Below are 15,614 nucleotides of genomic sequence, written 5' to 3'. Positions count from 1 at the left end.
TGTTTTATTAATTAGGGCCTAATCAGAGAGAACAGTTAAAGAAATTGAATAGCAAACTGAAATGGCGATAGAGCTGTGAAAATTGAGTTGAGGACAAAGGAGAATAATTTATAAATTTATGGCTCTGGTTAGCGGAAAAAAATAAAAATAAAATATAGACAGTCCAGCGAGTTAGATTGAGCTGTAAGATTTCAAGTAGAGGTCTAAATACTTGACTGGAAGGCAGTGCTTTGATAAATTCTAATTGTTATTACTTTATTCGATAGGTTGCTTAACACCAGTGGTGTATGCAAATAGTTGGTGAATTCTAGAACGATAATTTATTTTCGTTATGGGGACCAGGGGATGCAAGTAGCTTTAGCTATTATGCTGAGGGAATAGCACCAATCTATAGTGGGTTCTAGATTGGTTAAATAAACAAACTTATATTTTAAACTAAAGTAATGCAATAGGCTACAATTATAACATTATCAGAAAAAGGCACAATTTAATGTGAAATAGTTATTACAATTATTATTAATAGTTATTACAGTTATTATCATTGATCCAGTAATGATAGAAGGATAGTAGAGGAAAGGCAAGGGATTACATCTCATTTAGGGAAAGAAGAAGAGTATGAAGATATATTAGGGAGAAAATACCATTAACTGAGGGATATGAAACGTTTAGCTGAAAAAGACAACAGGAATAATTTACCTTACACCCTAATATAGACATTAGACCACACCAGAAGTAGAGATGGCAGGATCACCAGTAGCAATCATGAAGAGAAGGTTCCCAGAAAATAGTGAAGATATTGGTAATATCTCTAACAAATGAGAAAAAGGACCAGAAAGATAGTAACTAAATGGCCAAAGGAGGGAACATTTGATGTAACCGTGATTGTATTGGCTAAAAAATGAAATATGACATTTACAGGGGGGACAGGAACAATAGAAGGGGAGACAGATTTTCCTAGGGGGTTGATCAAATAATTGATAATGGATCATTTGAGATGAGATCACATGTAGCAGATTTAGGGTAATCAATTAAATAATCATTGTGTACTCGAGGAATTTTTAGTGGTTTTATGGATTAGTTATGAGGAATTAGATTGATACAAACAATTATTGATGGGTTAGGACTGGGGATATCTGTATCATGTTTTGTGTGTACTACCATCTTTAGATTACTGATGGTAATTGAAGGTTAACAAAATGTATAACCAGGAGAAAGAGATTAGCTTATCTCATTGGAATGTTGCCCAGGGCTAGGGGGAGCAGTAGTGAAGTTAGGCAGTATTTAGGTCATAAAAGTGAGCTACCAAATTAAGTGGGGCCTGGCTATTTGTGGTTGTTGTTTTTCAAATTGGGTTTTTCAAATAAAAAACAACACACCTAGTATGATGGTTATAAAGGGTTGTTATGTTAAATTTAGGGGGTTTGTGTTAGGTTTGAAAGATTTAAGTATGGACCTGTCATGTCCAACCATCAGTCTTCAGGTCAAGCCCGGGAGAGCCGGGGTAGAACAGAGTTTGAACTAAACATGAGTGTTTTTACAAGATAAGGGATTGATTGATTGGATTACAATTGATTCTGAACTGAATGAAAGTCGAATTTAGCCGCCATAAAAGACAAAGGAAGTGGGAGGAGCAATAAAGAAGCAAGGGACAGTCTAAAAAAAATACAAAAAATAAGGGATGGCAATTGGATGATAAATTACCAATATTACCTAAGTGATTGTTTAGTAGGTGGTAATATTGACACATGGGCAAAACATGTGTCAAAAGGGGGATGATAGTAGTAGATGGTAGGATTAAATAATAAATATATACGAAGGAGAGGACAAAATACTTTAAAAAATATATATATACAGTCTAGAAAGAGAATGCAGTCAGAAATAGAAATTGAGAGCTGAACACGTGTGAAGATAGTTTATTAACCACACCCGTATGTCAGAGGTTTTGTGCCCCACAGGTGAACTAAAGGAGAAGGTGACCCACTCTATTACATTTACATTTTAGTCATTTAGCAGACGCTCTTATCCAGAGCGACTTACAGTTAGTGAGTGCATACATTATTTTCTATTTTTTCATACCCTGTGGGAATCGAACCCACAACCCTGGCGTTGCAAACGCCATGCTCTACCAACTGAGTTACATCCCTGCCGGCCATTCCCTCCCCTACCCTGGACGACGCTGGGCCAATTGTGCGCCGCCCCACGGGCGACCAGGTGACTGGTGAGCATCCAGTCCCTAAAGAAGAAAAACTGGAAGCAGGCCTGTTGGGAAGGGCCCTATCAGGTTATATTGGTAACTGCCTTTGCCATTAGAATAGCAGAAAGAGCAACCTGGGTCCACGTTACCCACTGCAAAAAGGTAAGAACACATGCAAGCACCACTGAACACATGCAAAGTTAGAGAGAAGAACTGGACCAATAGGGTCTGGGGATCACCTCTGTTAACGAAGATCTCCTACCCTGACCTATCATCACTGTAGTGTGTTCTCAGGGTGTGAGTATGGGGTAGTACCAAGCAGAAAGACTGAGGACAGGAGAGGGTTGGCGGTTTTTGGGAATATGGATAACTTGAGTTGCATCATAGTCTCGGCAATGGTCTTGATATGTCAAGATCCACCACCAATTGTGCTATGCCCTTACCATTGTTAAGAAGTAAAAGAGAAGAGAAGCGACCCGACATACTGACCGTCAAGGACGAGTGGCCTACAAAATGGGAGTCAGAGAAGGGCAGACTGTCAGATTCAAAACAAGGCGGATTGTTCCTAGACTCAAGTGTTTAAACACACTTGGGGATGGGGATATGAGACCGAGGGGGACTGAACATCCAGATGGGGGGTAAAGAGAAACAAAGACATCCCCAATTATCAATTGGAGATAGTAGTAATGTGACGGACTTAAGTTCAGAAGCACAGGAGAAAATTTTGAACCTTACAGCCCCTGTAACCGATGTGTGGTGGGCGTGTGCCAGTAAAGGCAGTGTAAGGCAGAGAATTCCAAAAGGGTGGCTAGATATGTGCGCCCTGGTTCTACTGGTTCAGCTAGTTAGAATTAGTCACCAGGAACCAAGGATTAAACAGGTAGGAGGAGTTTTAACAAGAAGGAGAATAGCCCTATTTAGATGGATGCGATTGGGATACCAAGGGGGGTATTGGATGGATACCGAGCTATGAAACAATTAGGGGAAGGGTTTACTACCACATTCTTTTGATGGGTGACAAACAAAATTGTGGATTGGATTAATTATATCTGTTACGACCAACAACGATTTATTGGCTAGACTAGGGATGCAACAAAAGGGATCTTTGAACATTTATCCGCCATCTCACTCTTATGACTTAGTAAAAAGAGGTTGGCTCTAGATCAGGCAGAAAGGGGTGGTGTCTATAGAATGGTAAGCCATTGTTGTACGTTTATCCCTGACAATACCAGTCCTGACGGGAGTATCTCTAAAGCCCTAGTTGGTTTAGATAAACTATCAGCTGAAATGAAGAGCATGGCTGGAATGGAGGGAAACAGACTGTTCTCCTGGTTGGGGGAGTGGTTTGGTAAGTATGCTGCACTGGTGGTTACTGGATTTCTGACCCTAGTAGTTGTGTTTCTAATATTAATGTGCTGTGCTGCCTGTGTAATTCCTTGTTTGAGAAAGTCTGTTACAGATGTCGTGCATACGGCTGGTATGATGCCCCTCCTAGGGGCTCAAGAAGGAGATGCAGACACTGAGATGGGGTTGACTGAGGATGACCCTTGGTTTGCTATTGGTGAGATTTTACATTTTACATTTTTTGTCATTTAGCAGACGCTCTTATCCAGAGCGACTTACAGTTAGTGAATACATATTTTTTTTATACTGGCCCCCCGTGAGATGGTGGAGTGACACCCTAGTGGGTGTCTAAAGGGGGAATCAAAATTCCCTGTTTGTCTTTTTATGTTTTATAAATCCATTTTAACTATTGTGAATGTTTGTCTTTCCTTAGGTGAAGGTTTGAAGTTCCTGGGTGGCTGGTAGCCAACCTAGTACAAGTTAGGTGTAGATGGAAGGACTGAAGGCCTTTTTATTATCATTATTGCCTATTAATAAAAGTGTGATTCTTTTTGTTTGTATTGTATTTTAATGAGTGACAGCCTAGTGGGTGTCAAAAGGGGGAATCCTAAATTTCCCTGAAATTTCTTATTTTGGGTTCACACCCAGCGGGTGTGAAAAGGGGGATTGTGGGGATCTATTTTCTTATAACTAGATGTGATGCCTAGCTTAGAAAGAATACATTAATGATTAAACATAATAGGTTTGTGCTGTACTGATATAGATTGTTTAACATAACAAGCTGTGATTAATGTGAGGAACCGTTAGGGGGTAGGCTGAGACAGACTTGTGATTCACACACACACTGCCTCTTTGTTAAACCGCTCAAGGACATGTGTTCTGCTACAAAGAAGAACAAACTATGTCTGAGGTTGCTGACTCGAGACAAGTTGTAAAGATAACAACTAATGCCCGGCAACAGTGAAGCGCCAAGGGGCTGGGACCAGCCTGTGCGCCATCGATAGGTTGGGTAAGTTTAAACCACACCCAGCCTCTACTCTGACAGGCCCAGCAGGGAGCGGGAACTATCTCTGTCAGAGTATTTAAAGAAGAACTTATAACAAAAGCTCAGTTCTCTGTCTGCCCTGCATGGTTTTTCAGTGGGCCCGTATATACGAACATCATATTTACCATTCAAGTGTTTGCATTAATTAAAATACTAGTCTATTTTAGAAGACGTGTATTGACCTCTTTTTGTTCCTATACCAGATTTGAATTGACGCAACTTAACACTACCTAGGCTAATCACCCTATTTGAAGCAGTTTGGCTGCCAAATTAGCCCGGTCTCAATCACAGGCTGAATCTGGCTAAACTAGCAGCTAGCTACAGTCAAATAAGGAACATGTTGTCGTTGATGTCATGATGGAATAAGTCAAGGTAGCAATTGTTAGTGAAATGATACGTGGTGCCATAATATAAATAATAGCTTAGCTGTAAATTCACATTGATGCCATGTTATTTGTCGTAACCATGGTGTGCACAAAATGGCGTGCATATTTTTTATCTGCTCTGTTGGCTTTTCACTAGTTACCACAGCCCCAAAGTCAAAATTGGCCAAATCATAAACATTCATGAAACAAACTTAAGCTTTTTGGTCTTAATTAAGGTTAGGTATAAGGTTATCAGTGTGGTTATGTTAGAGTTAAGTTTAAAATCAGATTTTATGAAGAGAAATTGTAGAAATAGGCAGGATGTATGATTTTGTGACTGTGGTAACTAGTGGCGACCGCCACTGACACATGAAGGCAAACTGATACATGAATGCTAAATACAGGTACCAATTTCATTTGTTAATCTCTGCAGGTTTGTAATCTGATTTATTGGCGCCTGGTGGAGATAGATGCAACCATAGTCGAAGGCAGGACATTTCTCTGCATCCAGATTGAGGCTTGCTATCAGCAGGAACATGGAGCACTTCATGCCAGTAAGTCATTATATATATTTTTCCTTTACATTGCATTATACAATTTCAAGAGCTAATACTACACTCATATAAGAAGTGGAGAAGAGCTATGCACCATACAACGGTGTACACCTTGAGTAACTCCCTGTCAGAGAGACTGCGATTAGAGGGTTAGGCAGGAGGCCCTGGGCTAGTGGTAGGTCAGGGGTGAGGGCTCTCTCTTTCAAGTACACTCACTACTTCTATCCGTCTCTCTCCAGGCGCTACAGAGACAGACTGGTCCAAAGACCGCCAGAGCCTTCTGAACAATAACCTGCGATCTCTCGAGAGCACAGAGAAGTAAGCTCCACTCATAATAGTATACTTGATGCACTATGTAAACCTCCTTCACTATGGCGGTCTACTTGTGATGCTAGCATATTATCTAGGGCCAATGGTTGGATTGGATTTACTGTACTCACTCCAACTCATGCTCTATCCTCCCTGAAAAAGTCTCTCAGACTTTTATCAAAACGAACATGTGTCCATCCCCATTTCCTCTAGGTGAGTCTGCTGGGCTATGGAACTCTAGAGCAGCACATCAAAAAACCTACCACCATGTTTCTGTGGTGATGTGATTTGAAGGAGTCAGGCACAGGAGGGTTAATCACAGAATAACAGGTTTATTCCGTTGACACAGCGGTACGCAGCAATGCGTCAAACACTCCAGTGCGTAAATATACAGCGCACTGGAAACAACAAGGCACATGGGTGAATATCCAGGCAATACAAAATAAAAGAGCTCCACCGAGCTAAACTAACCTCCACAATAAACAATCACACACAAAGACAAGGGGGCAGAGGGAACACTTACAGTGAGGGAAAAAAGTATTAGATCCCCTGCTGATTTTGTATGTTGCCCACTGACAAAGAAATGATCAGTCTATAATTTTAATGGTAGGTTTATTTGAACAATGGGAGACAGAATAACAACAAAAAAATCCAGAAAAACGTATGTAAAAAATTTTATAAATTGATTTGCATTTTAATGAGGGAAATACGTATTTAACCCCTCTGCAAAACATGACTTAGTACTTGGTGGCAAAACCCTTGTTGGCAATAACAGAGGTCAGACGTTTGTTATAGTTGGCCACCAGGTTTGCACACATCTCAGGAGGGATTTTGTCCCACTCCTCTTTGCAGATCTTCTTCAAGTCATTAAGGTTTCGAGGCTGACGTTTGGCAACGCGAACCTTCAGCTCCCTCCACAGATTTTCTATGGGATTAAGGTCTGGAGACTGGCTAGGCCACTCCAGGACCTTAATGAGCTTCTTCTTGAGCCACTCCTTTGTTGCCTTGGCCGTGTGTTTTGGGTCATTGTCATGCTGGAATACCCATCCACGACCCATTTTGAATGCCCTGGCTGAGGGAAGGAGGTTCTCACCCAAGATTTGATGGTACATGGCCCCGTCCATCGTCCCTTTGATGCAGTGAAGTTGTCCTGTCCCCTTTGCAGAAAAACACCCCCAAAGCATAATGTTTCCACCTCCATGTTTGACGGTGGGGATGGTGTTCTTGGGGTCATAGGTAGCATTCCTCCTCCTCCAAACACGGCGAGTTGAGTTGATGCCAAAGAGCTCGATTTTGGTCTCATCTGACCACAACACTTTCACCCAGTTCTCCTCTGAATCATTCAGATGTTCATTGGCAAACTTCAGACGGGCATGTATATGTGCTTTCTTGAACAGGGGGACCTTGCGGGCGCAGAAGGATTTCAGTCCTTCACGGCGTAGTCCTTCACGATTTCAGTCCTTCACCAATTGTTTTCTTGGTGACTATGGTCCCAGCTGCCTTGAGATCATTGACAAGATCCTCCCGTGTAGTTCTGGGCTGATTCCTCACCGTTCTCATGGTCATTGCAACTCCACGAGGTGAGATCTTGCATGGAGCCCCAGGTCGAGGGAGATTGACAGTTATTTTGTGTTTCTTCCATTTGCGAATAATCGCACCAACTGTTGTCACCTTCTCACCAAGCTGCTTGGCGATGATCTTGTAGCCCTTTCCAGCCTTGTGTAGGTCTACAATCTTGTCCCTGACATCCTTGGAGAGCTCTTTGGTCTTGGCCATGGTGGAGAGTTTGGAATCTGATTGATTGATTGCTTCTGTGGACAGGTGTCTTTTATACAGGTAACAAGATGAGATTAGGAGCACTCCCTTTAAGAGTGTGCTCCTAATCTCAGTTTGTTACCTGTATAAAAGACACCTGGGAGCCAGAAATCTTTCTGATTGAGAGGGGGTCAAATACTTATTTCCCTCATTGAAATGCAAATCAATTTCTAACATTTTTGACATGCGTTTTTCTGGATTTTTTTGTTGTTATTCTGTCTCTCACTTTTCAAATAAACCTACCATTAAAATTATAGACTGATCATTTCTTGGTCAGTGGGCAAACGTACAAAATCAGCAGGGGATCAAATACTTTTTTCCCTCTGTCACGCCCTGACCTATAGACTCTAGTTAGTTTGGTCAGGGTGTGAATATATGTGTGGGTTTTTCTATGTGGGGATTCTATGTTTCTATTTCTATGTTTGGCCGGGTGTGATTCCCAATCAGAGGCAGCTGTCGCTCGTTGTCTCTGATTGGGGATCATACTTAGGCAGCCAGTTTTCCTGCCTGTGTTGTGGGATCTTGTTTGTGTTTCGGTGAGTTTGGCTTGTGTGTGTTAGCCTTCCAACGTCACGTTTTGTTGACTTTTGTTGTTGTTGTTGTATGTTTATACGGTTTAATAAACATGGATGCATTTCACGCTGCGCCTTGGTCTGACCCGTCCTTCAACGTCCGTGACAGAAGATCCCACCAAAAATGGACCAAGCAGCGTGCCCAGGAGCAGACACCCTGGACTCAGGTGGGGAAGTCATTTTGGACTTGGGAGGAGATATTGGCTGGTGGAGGACCCTGGGCGAAGGAGGAAGCCCAGGCAGGAGAGGAGCAACGGCAACACAGAAGGCGCCGGCCGAGGTGGAAGGCTGAGAGACAGCCCCAATACGTTTTTTTGGGGGGGCTAAAAGGGTGGTTGGGGATCGACAGAGAAGAGCACCGACCACTGCACTCGTGGGGGCTCAGGGAGGAGTCCTCACGGGAGGAGGACTGGGCACGGAGTGTGAAAGACTGGTACAGTCAGAGATCTCTAACGTCAGTTCCCAGTCCGGTACACCTCGTGCCTGCGTCTCGCACCAAGCTAGTGGTGCATGTTCCCAGTCCGGTACGGCCCGTGCCTGCTCCTCACACCAAACCAGTGGTGCGTGTCGCCAGCCCGGTATGCCCCGTACCTGCTCCTCGCACCAAGCCAGTGGTGCGTGTTCCCAGTCCGGTACGCCCCGTACCTGCTCCCCGCACCAAGCCAGTGGTGCGTGTTCCCAGTCCAGTACGGCCCGTCCCTGCTCCTCGCACCAAACCAGTGGTGCGTGTCGCCAGCACGGTACGCCCTGTACCTGCTCCCCGCACCAAGCCAGTGGTGCGTTTCCCCAATCCGGTCCGGCCCATTCCTGCTCCTCGCACCAGACCAGTGGTGCGTGTTTCCAGTCTGGCCTGGCCTGTTCCTGCTCCTCGCACCAGACCAGTGGTGCGTGTTTCCAGTCCGGCCCGGCCCGTGCCTGCTCCTCGCACCAAGCCAGTGGTGCGTGTTCCCGGCACGGCCCGTGCCCATTCCACCGGTGCCTGGTCCAGCACCGGTCAGCTGCTCCACTCCGGAGCTAGAGCAGTCCGCTCCACCGGTGCCCAGTCCAGCTCTGGTCAGCAGATCCACTCCGGAGCCAGAGCAGTCCGCTCCACCGGTGCCCAGTCCAGCTTCGGTCAGCGGCTCCACTCCGGAGCCAGAGCATTCCGCTCCACCGGGGTCTAGTCCAGCTCCGGTCAGTAGCTCCACTCCGGAGCCAGAGTTTTCCACTCCACCGGGGTCCAGTCCAGCTCCGGTCAGCGGCTCCACTCCGGACCCAGAGCAGTCCGCTCCACCGGTGCCCAGTCCAGCTCCGGTCAGCAGATCCACTCCGGAGCCAGAGCAGTCCGCTCCACCGGTGGCCAGTCCAGCTCCGGTCAGCGGCTCCACTCCGGGTCCAGACGTCAGCCCCTCTCTGGGTTCGGAGTCTCCCACACCAGGGTCCAGACAGGGATCGGTGCATCGTGGGAGGACTGAGAGGGGAAGCTCCGCGTTGAGGTCCAGACCGGTCCAGGGGTGCAACGCTGAGTCAGTAAGGGAGGAGATGTCACGCCCGGAGCCGGAGCCGCTACCGAGGCTGGAAGCCCACCCGGACCCTCCCCTGTGATTCCCAATCAGAGGCAGCTGTCGCTCGTTGTCTCTGATTGGGGATCATACTTAGGCAGCCAGTTTTCCTGCCTATGTTGTGGGATCTTGTTTGTGTTTCGGTGAGTTTGGCTTGTGTGTGTTAGCCTTCTGACGTCACGTTTCGTTGACTTTTGTTGTTATTGTATGTTTATACGGTTTAATAAACATGGATGCATTTCACGCTGCGGCTTGGTCTGACCAGTCCTTCAACGTCCGTGACACCCTCACTGTATGCATGAAACATACATTATGGAAAATATGTCTCACACTCAGTCATAGTTAGTAGAATAATGAATGGTTTGGCAAGATTTTGGCACCATCAACTTTTAGAAGTTTAGTAGGAAGTGAATAATTTACACCAAGTAAATATACTCCCATTCACAAAAAATCTAGTATTTGAAACTCAAACATTAATTTCCCAACTGGGTTTTCTATAATCCAACAGGCTCTTTATCACTCTCCATACCATATTTCCCAATGCATCCAACATAATGCATGCCCACCATGGTATTGGGCAGCTGCTATTTGAGAACTCATCTGGTTTAGAAATCCAACTCTGGTTATCTTATTGCAGAGCACACTGTACAACTGTTTTTAGAGAAGATTGTATTGCAAGGATTGCTATATGTGTAGGCTATGCCATTCAGTGCATTCAGAAAGTATTCAGACCCCTTCCCCTTTTCCACATGCTGTTACTTTACACCCCCCGCACCTCTCTGATTCAGAGGTTATGTTATTCTAAAATGGATTAAATTAATGTTCTTCCTCATCAATCTACACACAATACCCCATAATGACAAAGTGTTTGCAAATTTATAAAAACTAAAAAACAGAAATACCTTATTTACATAAGTATTCAGACCCTTTACCATGAGACTCGAAATTGAGCTCAGGTGCATCCTGTTTCCATTGATCATCCTTGAGATGTTTCTACAACTTGATTGGAGTCCACCAAGACTCTTCCTAGAGCTGGCCGCCCAGCCAAACTGAGCAATTGGGGGAGAAGGGCCTTGGTCAGGGAGGTGACCAAGAACCCGATGGTCACTCTGACAGAGCTCCAGTTCCCCTGTGGAGATGGGAGAACCTTCCAGAAGGACAACCATCTCCGCAACACTCCACCAATCAGGCCTTTATGGTAGAGTGGCCAAACGGAAGCCACTCCTCAGTAAAAGGCACATGACAGCCCGCTTGGAATTTGCCAAAAGGCACCTAAAGGACTCTCAGACCATGAGAAGCAAGATTCTCTGGTCTGTTGAAACCAAGATTGAACTCTTAGGCCTGAATGCCGTCTGGAGAGAACCTGGCACCATCCCTACGGTGAAGCATGGTTGTGGCAGCATCATGCTGTGGGGATATTTTTCAGCGGTAGGGACTGGGAGACTAGTCAGGATTTAGGGCAACATGAACGGAGCAAAGTACAGAGAGATCCTTGATGAAAACCTGCTCCAGAGCGCTCAGGACCTCAGACTTGGGCGAAGGTTCACCTTCCAACAGGACAACGACCCCAAGCACACAGCCAAGACAATGCAGGCGTTGCTTTGGGACAAGTCTCTGAATGTCCTTGAGTGGCCGAGCCAGAGCCCGGACTTGAACCCGATCGAACATCTCTGGAGAGACCTGAAAATAGCTGTGCAGCGACGCTCCCCATCCAACCTGACAGAGCTTGAGAGGATTTGCAGAGAAGAATGGGAGAAACTCCCCAAATACAGGTGTGCCAAGCTTGTAGCGTCATACCCAAGAAGACTTGAGGCTGTAATCGCTACCAAAGGTGCTTCAACAAAGTACTGAGTAAAGGGACTGAGTACTTATGTAAATGTATAATTCTGTATATTTATTTTTTATAAATTTGCAAGCATTTCTAAAAACCTGTTTTTGCTTTGTCATTATGGGGTACTGTGTGTAGATTGATGAGGAAAAAACAAAACAATTTAATCCATTTTAGAATAAGACTGTAACATAGCAAAATGTGGAAAAAGTCAAGGGGTCTGAACACTTTCCAAATGCACTGTATGTATTGGCTAATATGCATATGCATCTGTCGTTTCTAAACCTCCATTCTAACATACATGTCCCTAATAATAATAAAGACGTAATTTAAATGGTAAAAATGTATTACCTTTTAATGTGATATGAGCACAACTAGTCATAATATTTTTATCTGATTGTCAAACAAATCACTTCAAATAGTAGGCATGTTCTTCCACTCCAAAATAATTCCAGCATCCAAACTGCATGTATAATCGCGCCATTTGATGAATGGAAATAGACATCTGTTACAAAACACCAAAAAGTGTGTCTAATGACATTCAGCAATTGCCATTGATTAGGCCTACATTAATCGATGCGTCTTGCTGAGAAATTGACATTTTTTGTAGCCTGAAAAGTAGGGATACCTGAAATAGGGCTGAAACTGTACCGGGAAAAACGGGATGGTCACCCTAACACACACAGTCAACTTACTAAACTAGGCTACAAGGTGTATTACTATGAACTTCCAATAGGCCTACCAGTAGCAAGTGATCTAGTGTTTAAAAAAAATGGTGGATAAACTCTGATTGCTGGTCGCAGTGAAAAAAGTAACGCTCCATATACTTTCAATGCATAAAAAATAAAAAAGTGTTTACATGCATTTAGCCTCCACTAGGCCTTAAGGCCTACACCACTGCCGGTAGCCTAGGCAATTTTGAACACATGAAGAATAGGTATCCTACATTCAATATAATACACGAGTTGAATCAAAACATGTTTTACACCCTAGTTCATGAGCTGTCCATAATTAATTAGTTCATGTTTGGAGTCTTCACAGATCGTGTGACATAAAACACTACCTTTCTTTCCTTACATTAATGACATTTATGACAGTGCTATTTGTCATTATTAAGCATTTAACAATTTAATTAGAACATTGAACTTAAACCCTGTACAAATCATGGATCTTGGAGATCTCAGAAAATGCACTGTAAGTGTAACTATGTGTACGTAAACATTTCATTATGTTTCGGCGTGAAAACACTTAAATCCAAAATAATGTAGGCCTATGCCATTGAAAAAAATTGAATGCTTCTAACCGAAAGAGTCAACTATAGGCCTACTGTCATTAATGTATATTTGTTGGCTGGATTGGATGCGCATTGGTGTCTAGAGGTAGGCTAGTTGTCTAGTGATATTGTCGACCATCATCAGCCGGTCCAGGAATGGTCTACTACTTCTGGCCACGGACGGCACAGTGAACACCAGTACCCGTGCACACCTGAAAAACAAAGCAATGAGCGCTCTAAACAGCTGACTGACAAAAGCAAACAGTCATGAATCAACAAATCAATCTAATGCATTGGAATAAAAAGATAGGCTATTTTTATCAAGACGCATAGCAAACAAATGGCGCAAATTAGGAATTAGGCCTATAAAGGAACATCTATTTGTAAAGGAGCTCAGCTGGGGCCTTAATTCAGCACTACTGGATGGGCAGCACTGCCACATAGAAATAAATGGTTTAAACCATGACAGAGGTGGGGGTGTTCCTTTCATTGGAATATTTTCATATTTACCACTGTAAAATAGGAGAATGGTTAAATTTGCATTATTTAGAGACCCCCCTCCACCCCGCAAAGTTTGACTTTTGTTGCATTTAGGGGAGCTAATGTCTCATTCAGGGGAGCTGAGCCCCACCTGGCCAGGGCAGGCAGCAGAACGAATCAGTTGGACGGGATTTAGATTTGTTATTTTTTGCGGGCACATTTTTTCAAGGGACCTCCTATGTATGCACACGCTTGCGCGTTTACAATTTTTTTATATGGGTGTTGTAGTAAAGTCCGTAGGCGGTTCATGAGTTTCAAGTTTGGGGAAGCTTACAATTTATCCTACCATTTCTACTGATCTGTGTGCCAGACAGTTATGATTATTTCTATATGCACAGTTCCGTGGAACAGTTTCATTTCAATAATAACGGTTCCGTTTCTCAAAATCATTGTCACGCGGTCAATCATGTTTAAATAAATTATACAAATCTAAAAGTTAAAATCCAACTAATGTGGGAGCACCAGCCTCTGCCATATAGACACATATGTACACAGCCCATCTGTAATTAGCCCACCCAACTACCTCATCCCCATATTGTTATTTATTTTGCTAATTTGCACCCCAGTATCTCTATTTGCACATCATCTTCTGCACATCTATCATGCGAGTAAAGGATATGTTGAATAAAAAATGTCATGACAGGCCTGATGGAAACAGAACATTTTTTGGTAAACTTTCCAAATGTCAACAAAACAACATACGCTAGACAAGGTGGGATCTTTTTGTGTCGGTAAAATGAATTATGCGAGAAATGTCGGTGGAAATGCTTTTATGCTTAAATATTTAATATACTAACATCATATCGAAGTAAACTTGAAGTCACACAATGACATGTTGTGTGGTCCTCCCACTACGACTTGTAGGGAAAGCATGCAGTTTATTAGGCTACAGATTAAATAAATTATGATGAAATTCACAGGGTGGTGAAAGTGTACGGTGATGAGCTTGATGCTCCTTTCCAGTAAATATTGAGGGTTTTATTCAGGTGACATGATCATCGAGTCTTGGCTGCCGTTTGACAAATAAAAATAATCTTGCTTTTTTGTCCATAATAATCTCATCATGTAGGCTATACCCACACAGTAGCCTATCTGTGAACTGTTGGCTAGAGTGCACATGCCAATACCAGAGTGGACATATGCTATATAACGCAACATTTCTGGTGAGAAGTCAGTAGAGTTGAAAATGTGATTGAAACCCATTTAACGTGTATTTTTGTATTCGGTACATGGGAATTCAACTTCGACTTCGACTCATCTGCCCTGGGCTCTTTCTGTAATTCCGACCCAAATTTTGGTGTATGCAATATGTCTCCTTCACCACTGTTACTTTACCCACAAGCAAGCATTCAAGGCCCCCCCTTGTCCTTCATTCAGCAAATCAGATCATGACTCCATACTCCTGTTTACAAGCAGAAGCTCAAACAGGAAGTACCCATGATTCCGCTCCGTTGAGAAATGGTCATCAGAATCAGAGATTATGCTACAGGACTGCTTTGCGAGTGCTGATTGGAATATGTTCAGAGACTCCACCAATAACATTGACGAGCTTACCACCTCCGTCACCGGCTTCATAAGGAACTGCATTAGGGATGTATTGTCCCCACAGTGAAGGTTTGCTGTGTCCCAAATCAAAAGCCCTGGATTAACACAGAGGTTGTTGTTAAACTAAAGGACAGCGCTACTACACACAGGGCTATCACAGTCAACCTTGAGGCTACGGCTAAGGACAGGAACAAGTTCAAGAAATCCCGCTACAACCTCCGCAGAGCCATCAAATGAGCAAAAGGACAATATATCAATAAGTTGTAATCATACTGCACAGGCTCTGACGCCTGCTGCATGTGGGATGGGCTACAGTCCATTATGGATTAAAAAGGAAGACCCAGCCGTGATCTGCCCAACGATGCCTCTCTTCCAGACCAACTCAATGCATTTTATGCATGCTTCGACAATAACAACACCCTACCGTGCATGAGGGCCCCCACCGACCCAGAGGACTGGGTGATCTCTCTCTCCGGGGCCGACGTGAGTAAGGTCTTTAATCAGGTCAACACCTGCAAGGACGGTGTTCCTGGGCGTGTTCTCAGAGCATGAGCAGATCAGCTGGCAGGCAAATTCACAGTCATTTTCACCCTCTCCTTGTCTCAGTCTGTAAGCCTCACGTCTTAAAATGACTACCATCATTCCTGTTCCCAAGAACTCTAAGGCATCATGCCACAATGAATACCGCC

The sequence above is a fragment of the Coregonus lavaretus genome (genome assembly GCF_964263955.1).
Source record: "Coregonus lavaretus genome assembly, chromosome: 8".
Taxonomy (NCBI): Eukaryota; Metazoa; Chordata; class Actinopteri; order Salmoniformes; family Salmonidae; genus Coregonus; species Coregonus lavaretus.
The sequence above is the reverse complement of the archived record's forward strand: the minus strand, read 5'-3'. Positions refer to the sequence as shown.